The following is a 14847-nucleotide window of genomic DNA, read 5'->3' on the forward strand; positions in this document are numbered from 1 at the left end:
GATCACATGAACTCCATTCATATAGAACACTTAGTTAAAATACAATTGGTTAACTTGTGATTCAGTGAGTCATGCTAATAGAGGCACAATTAATATCAGCAAAGAAATGAAAACAGTCTGCATAATAAGCAGTCATATGAATAGAAACAAAGAACCAAATATAATTACTGAATGATAGATAAGGAAATAGGGAAAATGTATAAGGTATACTACCAAAACTCTTGTTCCCATAATCTTTAACTGGGGAAACAGTGTGTCGTAGAGCAACTATCTCAAATGGGCTAATTTTCAGAATGCATCCAAAATCTAGGACCCATGACTCCCAAAGGAATGAAATTTGGGGAAGTTGTGGCTGCTTCAGTGCTGCCGGGTTGCTGCTACTTTAGCTCTGCTTTGTTACTGCTGTGATCATGTTAAAAGACATCATCTTGAGGTTCAAGATACTAACTACAGTAAAAGAAATTTGGAGCACAGTCCTAACTGTGCAAATTTCAACTAACTTAGAGATCCCATGGACAGAAATTCTCAGATCAAAGGAGCACAAGCGGGATGGGTATTTCTCAAAAATAAAATACGGGCAGTGCAATTGAACATGATTCCTGCAGCAAAAAAAAACAACAAAACAAAACAGGGAGCATATTAGGAAGATTTGTTTTATTAAGTTTTTAACTGAGCTAGGGACTAAAAGGGATATGAATAGGAAATGGAAAATGGATGCAATTACCAAGGAGATATATTACCAAGTGACTAATATCTAAAGGTTCATAAAGGAAATTGAAAGCAACTGTTTTCAGCTATGTCACTAATTAAAAAGAAAAAAAAGGTCTTGACCAACTGCTAGAAGGAGATGGCAGGATAGCAAAATGTAACGTGTGGCAGAGTAATGCCTATTTTGTCTCATTCTTCTCTCTGAAGAGGCTCTATGTTCAAATAGATGTAGGATAAATAACCAATGCAAGGAAAGAATATCAACTTAAGCTAAGTAAAAAATAGCTAGGGAGGATCTGCTAAATGAACAGGTTTCAGCTACCAAACCTGATATTTTTTTTTGGGGGGGGGGAATTGGAGCATGGGCATATTGCCAGAGGATTCAAGAAGAGCAATTGTTTCTCTCTCCTAAAAGGGGAAGGGAGAGAAGCCAGGTAACTGCAGACTGGCCAGCTTGATGTTGTTACTGGAATAAATTATTAAAAAGTCAGGAATAAATTATTTAAAAGTTAGTTTAAGGGTCTTTTGAAAATAATACATTGCTTGAAAAGAACCAGATGAATGTAACAAAAAATAAGATGTGTTAAACCAGTCTGATCTTCCTTTTTTGTTAGAATGCCATAGTTGACCATAGGAATATGATGGACATGGTGTAGTTAACTAGATATTTGTGTATAGACATGAGCAATAAATCACCTTAACTGGAATTTAACGTGTGCTCCTGATTCTTTGCACATGGCAATTTCATAGTATTATATTGTTTGCCATGTAAAGTGTTTCCCTAAATATTCTCAGTAACTCTACCTTTGTACTTATTCAAGCAAAAAGTACAGTTTGTCTCCTGCTTTATTTTGTAAAATGACAATTTTCCTGTTCTTCCAAATGCTATTTTATTTCCAACTTCAGCATTTCTGTCTCAGATAATTAGTATAGTTTATCTGGTATTACAAATTTCTGGAACGCTATTCAGCTTCTGCGTCATCTGTTTTGTTTTGTTTTGCTTGGTTTGGTTTACTTCTAGAAATATCTGAGTGGTTTTCAACCAGCAAATTCAACTTTATGAATATTCATTTGCATTTTTTTTTATTTGGCAGGCAAATTTATCCATGTCCCAAGTTCTTCTCATCATATGATGTTGCATAAAATAATGAACAGTAGTAGATAATAAAATTCTTTTTTTTTCTATAAAGGCCTGACTGAACAAGACAAGAATGAGCATAAAAGTTGGACTACAAAATCTGACTAACCATGAGATGGCACCAAAGAGTTTCAACAGTTGAATTTCAGGAGGAGGCAGGGGGAAAATCAAGAAATAATATAATGCATAAAAAGCTTCATTTTAAAATATTATACTACATTGCTAAAGAGACAGTTTCTAAGCAGTGAACAGATAGATATCATCAGTCTAAAGCTATAAACCCAGGATGATGCTTTTTTTTGGTTGCACCTCAATTCATAGTTTTTCATATATAAAAGCATTCCAAATTATCGGTATCTAAATAAAAAGCACATTCTTGTATTTGATTCATTTTATTCTATTAAAATGTATTAACAGTTTCTGGGTATTAAAAGAATATAGGACAATAATGCACCAAATCAAATATCATATGGATAAGATCTTCCTCCCTCAATTTACACTTCCAGCATAATGAAATTGGTGACCATTCATTTTTAGATGGATCAATGTTTCATTTTCATTTCCTAATTTATCATATATTGGACCCTTAAAATAACAGGGAGAAAAAGTAATTTTTTAAATTGTAGCCTATCTGCACATTTGTCTGCAACTTGCATATAATTTTAGGAATCTCACATAATATTTATCATGATGCAAAATAATATTATGAACTATAATTAAAATGTAGGCATCTAGTATATATTACTGTTTGTAGATTTGGGTTTTTATTGATATTATGAGAAGTTCACTGATATACAGACCAAATAAAAGTTAATTCTAAAGTAATTATAGAGAATAAAGAGGATGACCTTGACAAAGAGAGATTTGTTACCAAAGCAACAAAGATCAAACACACAGACACAGACACACAAACACAGACAAACAGGAAAACAAAAACAAGCAAAATAGAGAATTCATTATGAGCAATCAAAACAATTAACTTTGTTGACATTTGCTTTCTATCTTATATTTCAGTCGGTATAACAGATCATATAGCTATGGATGAATGTTCAAAATTTTCTTCTCAGAAATCATGGAACAAGAATAATGACATTTGGACATGTTACACTGTTGGTACATTTTTACTCTACCGTACCTGTACCTGAAACAATGCCTGTTTTTCTTAACTATATCCATAATATATGAAATCTATTATCTATAATCAACATACGTTCACCACCCTTAGTTATTTGTCACCTACAGTGGCACAGTGAAATCTAAAGAAGTTCAATCCTATATTTGCTTACACCTAATAGATAGAATCTTGTCAACCTAAATCTATAAACTTCTAACCTGCCAGATATAATGTGAGAGATTCTACAGTATGACTATCCTGACCCCCTCCTTCATCTTGCTTGGGACTGCAGTGTCTTAGTCTGGGCTATGCTCTGGGAAAACTCTGTGTTGCCAAAACTCTCCCTCACTGCTCCTCCAGGTGCACATTTTATCACATAGACTGAGAAACATGAAAAGGATTATCAAGAAAATACTGTAGGAAAAATAGCATGCCTGGTTATGTTTGTGCCATTACTAGGTGCAAATGAAAAAAGCCTTAGCAGTCAGACAAAATAATTGGCGCCTACTCGTGTGAATGCCACCGCAAGCATTGCGGACATTCGTGACCCCACTTGCACGAACATTGGTGTGAGCATTGTGGGTGTTTGTGACCCTGTTTGCATGAGCATCGCCGCAAGTGTTCTCAGCCCCACTCGCACAAGTGTCTCCATGTTGCGGGTGTTCGCGGCCCCACTTGCTCAAGCACCGCTGTGAGTGTCACGGGCATTTGTGGGCCCATTCACACAAGTGTTGTGGGCATTCACAGCCCCAATTGTGCAAGCACACAACCCCACTTGTGCAAGCAATGGATTTTCATGCGCGAAAGAGCGCATGCACATGAATTCACCCCTCCACAAAAACATCATTTTCCCCCCCTCTCCCCTGATCTGGGCAGCCAACCCCAAAAGATTGGGGAACTCTGACTTAGAGGATAAAAAAATATCACTCATCTTCAAAACATTTTTGCATCAGTTAATATTTTTGATGCAAGGTAGGAATGCTATAGACATGCAAAATAGTATATAATAGTATATAATAATATACTATAATCAGTATATAATAATATAGGTTAGACTAACTTTATAAAGGGTTCCCGGTTCAACCCCGCTTCCCTCAACCCCATTTGGTCAGCCCCCATCATTTTACTTCGTGTCATCCCTTTCGTGGGGAAAAAGGAACTTCGAATCTTTATGGTTATTGCCTTCTTCCTCTACAGATTTAAATGAAGACACAGGCCAGATGCCCTCTTCTCTAACCCTCCCTTTTGTTCCCCCAGTTCAAAAGGTTTCCCTTGGTCTTTGAAATAACCTAAGGCAGGCTGAATCCACATGCGTTCCTCCTTCCTCGGGAGATGGCAGAATCCATGGGGGGGGGATAAATGTTTAAACAATTTATGAATGTGATATAAATGGATTCTGATAGTCCGCTCTCCTTAAAAGAAAGATATGTTCATCTGTAGGGAAAGAAAAGAAAAAGAAAAAAAACATATATAAATGTTAACCCGGTTTGTTTGGATATTCTGTATGAAATCTCTTAAGCAGCTTTGGTGCTTTAACGTGGCGTTTGCTGACCCATTCACTTTCTGAGGAGGGGAGCTGTTTCCAAGGCACTAAATATTGGGTCGTTCCATGATGTTTTCTGGAATCCAAAATTTCTTTCACCTCAAAATGTTTTCCCCTTCCACCATGATGGGAGGTGGTGGTGGTGGGATTTTTGTTCGTAGGGGAGATTGTTGTTCTCTCTTTATTAGGCTGCAGGGAAAGATTGGGTGTATTTGTCTAAGATTTTTAGGTAGTCGTAATTCAACTGTTACTGGGTTTATGATTCTTTTAATTGGAAAAGGTCCAATATATTTTGGTCCTAGTTTTTTACAAGGTTGGAGTGATTTAAGGTATTTTGTGGACAGATATACCATCTCTTCCACTTTGAACGGTGTGGGATCGGCTCTTTTCCTGTCTGCCTATGTTTTGTATGCTAGTCTAGCATCTGTTAACGCTCTTCTGACAATAGTCCAGGTATATTGTAATTGAGCAATCCATTCCTTTATTTCTGGAATTACCGGTTCTTTTGGGGTTAGTTTAGGTATGGGGTTGAAGCTTTGGCCTGTAGCTACTTGAAAAGGAGTGTAACCTGTGCTGGAGTGGACTGCATTATTATATGCCACTTCTGTGAAAGGCAGTAGGTCTGTCCAGTTTTCCTGCTGAAAATTTACATAACATCTTAAATATTGCTCAAGTACTGCATTAGATCTTTCACATTGCCCGTTAGCTTGAGGATGATGACTAGATGTCAATCCTTGGGTAGTTCCTAACAGGGATAAAAATTCCTTCCAAAATGCCGAGGTAAATTGCACCCCTCTGTCAGATATGATGCGTAGTGGTGCCCCGTGCAATCTGTAAATATGCTGTACAAAAAGTTTTGCTAATGCTTTTGCAGTTGGAATTTTTTGGCAAGGTATGAAATGAACTTGCTTAGAGAACAGATCTGTGACAGTCTAGACAACGGTGTTTCCGTTGCTTTCTGGTAGTTCTACGATAAAGTCCATGGCTATTTCTTTCCATGGGGCTGAGGGATTCGCCACCGGTTGTAACAGTCCTGGTGATTTCCCTTGCAACCTTAGCCATCGTGCAAATTTGACAACTGCTCACATAGCTTTCTATGTCTTTTTTCATAGATGGCCACCAAGATTGCCTTTTAGTTAAGTGTAATGTTTTTACAAACCCGAAATGTCCTGCTGATTTTGTATCATGGCACAGTTGCATGAAATTGATCCTCTGGGTGGTAGGTATGTATAACTTCTCACCCGCCCAAGGTAACCCATCTTTAATTGTGCACACATGCCTATTTTTCTGGAACCATTCATCGCTTTCCAAGGATTTTCGGAATTCTATTCTGGTTTGGCTATTCACTTCTGGCTTCATTTTTACTTGTGTCCTGGTGGTGACTGGTGCTGCCAGTTGTTGTTCTGGTACAAGTGGTTTAAAGTCAGTTACTCGTGTGCTGTTATATTGGGGCATGCGAGATAATGCGTCTGCCAGGAAGTTCTTCCCCCCACCGGCAAGTGTTTGAGAGTGAAATTGAATCAGTGAAAGTGTTGGGACCAGCGGGCTTGCTTAGGAGTGCTTCTAAATTTTTGTGGTCTGTCCAGACCTGGAAAGGTATTTTATTCCCTTCCAAAAATTGTCGCCATGTTAATAATGACCACCTTAATGAGAATGCTTCCTTCTCCCATATTGGCCAGCGTTGTTCTGTTTCCGTGAGTTTTCTGGATTTATATGCGCAAGGTTGCAATGTCCCCTCATCATTTTCCTGTAATAATATGGCTCCGACTGCTACATTGCTCGCATCTGCCTGTATTACAAAAGGTTTGTCGGGATTTGGGTGTTTTAGTACAGGTTCAGCAGAAAAGAGTCTCTTTAGCCTCTCAAATGCTGCTTGACATTCCATTGTCCATTTTAGAGGCTGGCTGGATTTCATGGGGGGGCCCTTCGTTTTCAACAAGTTTGTTTGGGGCATGGCTATTTGGCACAAATGCGGGGATGAATTGGCGGTAGAAATTTGCAAACCCCAGGAAACTTTGCAATTGCTTCTGTGTGCGGGGGCGTGCCCACTCTAATACTGCCCTGACCTTCTCAGGGTCCATTTCAATGCCCTCTGGAGATATGCAATATCCCAGGTAGTCGATTTTTTCCTGATGGAATTCACACTTCGATAATTTAGCATATAAGTGGGCAGCTCGCAACTTTTTCAGGACTGCTCTAACTAGTTTGATATGGTCCTCTTTGGTCTCCGTGAAGATAAGAATGTCATCCAGGTAAACCAGGACCCCCTTATATAGGTGCTCCCTTAGCACGTCATTAATTAATTGCATAAAGACTGCGGGGGGCCCTTGCAGTCCGAATGGCAATACTTTGAATTGGTAGCACCCCATTGGGCAGTTGAATGCAGTCTTCCATTCATCTCCTTCCTTAATCCTAATACGGCAATAAGCTTCCCTCAGATCTAGTTTAGTAAAAATCCTTCCTTTCGATAGGAGGAATAGCATATCCTTCATTAGGGGTAGAGGTTACAGATTACATTCACTAAATGTGTTCAGATTTCTGTAATCCACACACAAACAGAAAGAACCATCTTTCTTCTCCCTGAACAGGACTGGGGCTGCCACTTTGGGTTTGGCAGGCTCGATGAACCCTCTTTCTAAGTTTTTCTTTATGAATCTTTCCATTTCTGCCATTTCCCTTGGGCTCATGGCATACATCCTGGGTTTTGGGAGTTTTGCCCCGGGTTTGAATTCTATGGCGCAGTCTGTGGGGTGGGGGGGGGGAAGCTCATCTGCCCGCTCCTCACTGAAAACCTCAGCAAGGTCCCTGTATTCCTCCGGTATCTCTGGTAACCCCTTCTCTTTCCCCACTGCTGCTGTCTCCTCCCTTCGGGTTGGGGGGATGCTTTGGGGGGTTACGTTTTCCTGCTCCCCTTTTGGGAAGTTGAGTTCTGCTGTCCTCCAGTTTATCCCAGGGTTCCATTTCTTCAGCCATTCCAGTCCTAAAATCATTGGGTATTCCATGCCTGGGGCCACTATAAACGTTATGTCTTCATCATGAGACCCCAGGGACAGGTGAATTGGGACTACCTAAAAATCTTAGACAAATACACCCAATCTTTCACTGAAGCCTAATAAAGAGAGAACAACAATCTCCCCTACGAACAAAAATCCCACCACCACCACCTCCCATCATGGTGGAAGGGGAACAACATTTTGAGGTGAAAGAAATTTTGAATTCCAGAAAACATCATGGAACGACCCAATATTTAGTGCCTTGGAAACACCTCCCCTCCTCAGAAAAATGAATGGGTCAGCAAACACCACGTTAAAGCACCAAAGCTGCTTAAGAGATTTCATACAGAATATCCAAACAAACCGGGTTAACATTTATATATGTTTTTTTTCTTTTTCTTTTCTTTCCCTACAGATGGACATATCTTTCTTTTAAGGAGAGCGGATTATCAGAATCCATTTATATCACATTCATAAATTGTTTAAACATTTATCCCCCCCCCCATGGATTCTGCCATCTCCCGAGGAAGGAGGAACGCATGTGGATTCAGCCTGCCTTAGGTTATTTCAAAGACCAAGGGAAACCTTTTGAACTGGGGGAACAAAAGGGAGGGTTAGAGAAGAGGGCATCTGGCCTGTGTCTTCATTTAAATCTGTAGAGGAAGAAGGCAATAACCATAAAGATTCGAAGTTCCTTTTTCCCCACGAAAGGGATGACACGAAGTAAAATGATGGGGACTGACCAAATGGGGTTGAGGGAAGGGGGGTTGAACCGGGAACCCTTTATAAAGTTTCAATTTGTAAAACAATTTATTTTTATTTATTTATTTTATTACATTTATATACCGCCCTTTCCCGAAGGACTCAGGGCGGTTTACAGGGTGATTAAAAAACCAAGATACAAAAGTTAAAAACAAATTTTAAAAAAAATTATATTTGTCCTTGCATAAATAAAACCCCAGTTAAAATTAAGAATAATTCTCAGCCTGGGCCAGAGAGCTCGAAGAGCCAGGTCTTCAGGTCCCGGCGGAACGAACGGAGGTCGGGGGCAGTCCTCAGCTCCACTGGCAGCTGGTTCCAAAGGGCAGGCGCCCCCACTGAGAAGGCCCTATCCCTGGGTGTCGTCCACCGGCAATCTCTTACCGGTGGCACCCTGAAAAGACCCTCCCTGTGGGAGCGCACTGGACGAAAGGAACAATACTACGTCCTGTCTTGTATTTCCACAACCAAGCATGTCCCAGTAAAAATTCCTTTTGGACTAGAACTGACTCCAAGAGTTTTTGTTTTGCTAAGACATGGATTGGGGTGGGTCCTGACAGCTAGCTTATTTGGAGACAGATAAAATTGTGCCAGATTCTAGAGAATGCACAATCAGACTATGGAAATTAAAATGGTATATTGCACATAGAAAATAATTACCAAAATAATAGACACTGTGAATTTTTGTTTTCAAATATATACCAACAGGCTGTGGGGGAAAAAACCGTGTACAGGTAGTCTTTGACATATGACCACAATTCAGCCCAAAATTTCTGTTGCAAAGCAAGGCAGTTGTTAAGTGAATTTTGCTCCATTTTACAATCTTTCTTGCCACAGTTGTTAAGTGAATTACTGCAGTTGTTAAGTAAATCTGGTTTCCCCATTGAATTTGCTTGTCAGAGTTTCACAAAAAGTGATTACATAACCCCGAGACACTGCAACCATCTGTTGAATCAATTGCCAAGACACTTAATTTTGATCATGTGACCATGGGCATGCTATAACAGTTGTAAGTGTGAAAAACTGTCAGTCACTTTTTTCAGTGCTGTTGTAATTTTGAAGAGTCACTAAATGAACTGTTGTAAGTCAAGGACCACCTGTATAACATTTCCAAATGATTTCTTGAGATACTAGTAATTTTGTTTTGCACTATTTTTGCCCATATACTTTAGTTGTCACCATAGGAATGAATGGAAAATCCTCAACAGCAAAGAATATTTTCATTAGCAAATCCTCTTAGTGAAAAAATATTCTATGTGCTTCTTTGTTTTTTTTATTTCTCTAACGTGAATAGTTAAAGAAAGTGCAAGAGAACTGCTGATGAGGAACTGCTGATTGAGGAACATCTTTTAACTTCTTATTGATGAAACATTACACTAGAGTCACTTTCTTCCTACAAGGAAAAGCCACCTTCTATGTTGCAGGTCTACTGTATAATTTGCTATGCACATTTTATTATTTATTCAGCAATCTTTTTTTGCATTTTAAAAAGTTATTTATTATTGTTAAAGCTACAATTGATTTATATTGATAATGAGCCTTCATTGATATCAATTCTTAGCAAACACAGATTTTTCCAAGATGACTTGTCATCAAATTAGTCGTTCAGATTTTCCAATGGTGTACCCCTCACAAATGTAACCAGCATGCACCCTGATTATCCTCTTTCCTCTTTTTTCCCACCTTTCACAGCATTACAAACTTCTCCAGAATGGAATGGGTCCTTTAGGTTCCCACCATTAGCTGCACCCACTTCACCTCAAGCCACCTGCTTCAGCCCATTTCCAGCCAGTTTATCTCCTCCACTGGCCCTCCCCCGAGCATTCTCCCTAGCCAATGGGCTCCTGGTCCTACACCCCTTGCCCTTTGGCACTATTCACCTATTCGGCCAGACATCTTTTGTCCTGGATGTTTCGCTTCATGGGACAAGAAGCCACCAGCCAATCAGATGACAGGTGGCAATGATGGGAAAGGAGAGTGAGGGGGCTGTGAGGGAGGTGCAATTGGTGACAGGTTACGGGAGATAGCAAGATCCACCGGGGGGGCAGCAGGCCACTTTCGCGTGGCTGCTGGCAGTGCCTGTGTGGGGGTGGCAGGCAAACACTGTTCGCGCACGGCTATTGAGGATGCCAGGGGAGTGGCAGATCATTGGTGGTAAGTGTGGCTGGTGGGGTTGCCTGGGGGGGGCATCAGGGCATCAGCAGTAAGTGAAGGCGCGTGGGTGCCTGGGGGGTTGAATGGTGCTAGCACATGGTGGTGGGGCAGCTGAACTGCCTGTTTGGCATAAGGCCAGCAGTATCAGATAGCGGGTGAGGGGGGCGGCAGCCAAACTGCCCATTCGGTTTTAGGCTGAAGTCCAGAAGCGGAGGCAACAGCAGTGGGGGAAGGTCAAAATGGTAAGCCCCCACCCCCTGCTGCCTGCCCATTGCCCACAGAGGGTTCCCATTTTCACCTCCCTTCCCTGTTGCTTCTGCACCTGGACTCTGGCCTGACGCCTAAAGGGCAATTCAGCTGCCACCGCCTCCCCCTGTATCCAGTCCTGCTGGCCTGATGCCAAATGGTAAGTTCAGCTCCCCCCCATGTGTCACCACCATTTGACACACACCCCAGGCAACCCCAGCAGCAGCACTGTCAATGCCCTACTACCACCACCCAGGCACCCGCAGTAGCAGCACTTACCACCAATGGCCAGCCGTCCCTCAGGCACCCCCAGTAGCAGCACGCAGCCTGCTGCCCTTCCTGCAGATCTTGCTCTCTTCCATAACCTGTCACCAATAGCATCCCCCTTACAGCCCATTGCTCTCCTTTTCCAGTGCCATTGTTGCCACCTGATTGGCTAGCAGCTTCTTGTTCTGTGGAATGAAACACTCAGGACAAAGGGTGTGTGGGTGAATGGGCTGGGCCGAAAGTCAAGGAGCAGAGGGCCAGGGGCCCATTGGTCAGGGAGAATGGCCAGTGGAGGAGAAAAGCTGGCTGGGAATGGGCTGAGGCAGGTGACTGGAGGCGAAGTGGGTGTGGCCAATGGTGGGAGCCTAAAAGTCCTAAGTCTTCTTGCAATGTAAAGGGACAATTTAATGAAACCCCTGGAACTTTTTATATGTTTATCATATGGGAGTTAAACAAATATTTGAGAATGTCTAAATAGACTTTCAAAGTGAAGATGTTAGTTTATTTACACAGGAAGCATCCTTTGTTTGAGCTACGTCCTAATTTACAAAATGCATTAATACCATGCTTTGTCAATTATTGAAGAAATTCCAGATTTCCACACCCAGATAATTAGCATGTTTTACAACAATTGAAAAACTAGTTCCTAAATGAAATGCAAGGCAGCCTTATCAAGTTTTATGCTTGTATGTCTTCAGCTAACTCTACATTAGGAAATTGTTGGATATGAGTCAAGTTTCTTTACACAATTTAATAGTAGTCAGGTTTTTTTCCCAAATTGTTTGCATTGTTTTACAGGGAGCAAAACAATTCTTTAACACATTTCACTAACTTTTTAAATAATACATTGTTAACAATTACTAGAAGCCACTAAAATAATGCCAAGCTTTTCACAGATTATTACCCATATTATGCTGCAGCAATAGGTAAAGGTAAAGGTTCCCCCGCACATGCGTGCTAGTCGTTTCCAACTCTAGGGGCCGGTGCTCATCTCCGTTTCAAAGCCGAAGAGCCAGCGCTTGTCCGAGGACGTCTCCGTGGTCATGTGGCCGGCATGACTAGACGCCAAAGGCGCACGGAACACTGTTACCTTCCCACCGTAGTGGTCCCTATTTTTCTACTTGCATTTTTACGTGCTTTCGAACTGCTAGGTTGGCAGAAGTTGGGACGAGTAACAGGTGCTCACTCTGCTACGCGGCACTCGGGATTTGACCCGCCAAACTGCCGACCTTCTGATCGACAAGCTCAGCGTCCTAACCCACTGAGCCACTGCGTCCCTTGTGCTGCATCAATACTGCAATATTATTATTGATTCTACATGATAGTCGTAATTCTAAATACCAAGTAATAGCTGCAACATTATTATTGCATTAACCATGACATCCAATCCCTGACTTATACTACTGACGAACCACCCCCCAACCAATCTCAGTTTGCACTCATGAGACTTAAGCCAAGAGCAAGTAGTTCTGAGGCAGAAAAATCATTTATGGCAAGAACCATCAATTGTGCACATGCAACCATAGAGGTTTTAAGTTATCAACGTTTGCTAACTATGAGAAGAATGTTGTCATAGGCCACTCTCTTACTAGTCATTTATAGCATCTTCTAAAGTCATCCTAAAAGGTAAAGGTTTCCCCTGACTCTAGAGGGCAATGATCACCTCTGTTTCCTAGCTGAGGTAACCATCGTCTGAAGATGCTTCCATGGTCATGTGGCTGGCAAGACTATACGCTGAGGTGCACAGAATGCTATTACCTTCTCATTGAAGTGGTACCTATTTATCTACTTGCATTTGAATGCTTTTGAATTGCTAGGTTGGCAGGAGCTGGGACAGGAACGGGAGCTCCCCCCATCATGCAGTACTTGGGTCTCAAACTGCCAGCCTTCCAGGACACTGCACTCCTGGAGTAATTCTATTTTTATGCTAATAAGTTATTAATTTTATGGCTTCCTATCGTATACATAATTATACATAATTATCCAAGGTGGCTCACAACAACAAACAATAAAAACCAAAAACTAATCCACAAAACCCTTATTCAAAAACATAATTATGTTGCATGATGAGGACAAGCTTACATCACCTAACTGATGGCTAGGTGAATCTAGAAAACTCTCACAGTTACCAGTATATGACTTGCTATTTATCTTCTGGTATTTCAGACTATTGACTAGAAATCATACTCCTTTTAAATTCTAAAATATCACTGTATTCTTGTTGATTATATATTTAGAGTTTTATGAACATCTTTTGTTGAAACTTGTCCTCAATTTATGACCATAGTGGAGATTGTCCAACACAATTGAAAATCATGGTAGCTGTTGTGTGAAGCACTATTCATCAGCCATACCTCTTGGGCCACACAAGGGGTCCCCACATTGTGGCGCAGGCTGCCTAGGGCCCTGGGCAGCAGGTGGACAGGCGCCTAGGCTGGCCTTCAAGCTCCCGGGGCACCAGAACTCCACAACCCAGCCTGGCACTGCTTCCTAGGGGGTGCCCGGCTGCGTGTGGGGCAGCTTCTGGGCTGAGCTCGGTGGAGCAGAGAGGGGAGTCCCAGCTGCCTCTTGGGGATGGGAGCAATCCAAGAAGCCACTATTTTCTAGATGGCTGCATTGAATTGAGGGCATGCAGAAAATGGCAGCCTCTTCTGAGATAATGCCACATGGCCCTGAAATGTGGTGGGTCTGTTTTGCTTCCTTAACATGAGTTCCAGACCATTGCAGATCACTGTGGAGCTTTCTGGAGCCTGTATTAGGGAAGCAGAACATCGCTCTTTATTTCTGGGCTGCACAACACAATCCTAGAAGTAGCTACCATTTTCTGGTAGCTGCTTCCAAGATCACACCCTATAGCCCAGAAATGGAGCAGCCTGCCCTCCCTTCCTTAATCCAAGCTCCAGAGACCTTTGAAAGATGAAGAGGAAAGTGTGGGGCCTGGTGGAGAGGGACATAGGCCCAAGCCATACAGAGACCCATATGGGGGAATGGGGGAGATAGGCAGACAGGCACTGCAGCAGTCTGTCATAAAGGCGAATGACCACAGGGGCATTGTAGCAGCTATAAGTTGTCATAGTTTGGGGAGAGTCTGTCATAACTTCTAACGGTCACTGGTCTTAGGTCGAAAACCTGTTAAACAATTACAATAATAAACAATATATGATAATAACTATTCTATTGCTATTCTTTTATTTAAGGAAAGAATTTACCTGCCACCTGAGCTTGAAATGTCTGAAGCCAAGCTGCATAAACTAACCCATCCCAAAAAATGTGAAACCATTTCAAATTGCCAGAAGGTCAGCAGATAACATGTCTGCTAATTCCACATTACATCTTCTAAAAACCAAGCAGCACACAAGATGTTGTTGATTTGTAGAATCTGGTCTCATCCTCAGTGTCTATACATATAGTGTATGTCAGAGGTCCCCAACTTTTCCAGTTTGGCAGCACGGAGAGAAAGGGAGAAGGCAAATTTGCGTGTGCACACCCGCACATGCGCAAACAGGCTGCACACAGTGCAGCAATCCTAGTGCCCATGTGCATGCGCAAATGGAGCATGTGCAGCCACGGCAGCACTGGCAGTAGCATTAGCATCTGCGTGGATGCACAAATGGGTTGCTAGGGCCCACGTGACACTGATGACAGTAATGCCCATATGCATGCAGAAATGGGGCTGCTAGTGCCCATGTGCATGCACAAACGGGGCCGCTAGCTCTCATGCAAATGGGTAAATGGGGCCACTAGTCCCTGTGCGGCAGCTAGCCCCCTCACAGCAGTGTTAGAGCAAGTGGGAGGAGTGCACACACATGCCAGCCATTCCCGCGACCCGAGGGCCAACAGGACACAGACCAGTACTGGGCTGTGGCCCACAGGTTGGGGACCCCTGGTGTATGTGACATATGTCCTTTATCTCAAGCTGTAGCTT

This window comes from Vipera berus, assembly GCF_964194415.1.
Source record: "Vipera berus genome assembly, chromosome: 7".
NCBI classification, from domain to species: domain Eukaryota; kingdom Metazoa; phylum Chordata; class Lepidosauria; order Squamata; family Viperidae; genus Vipera; species Vipera berus.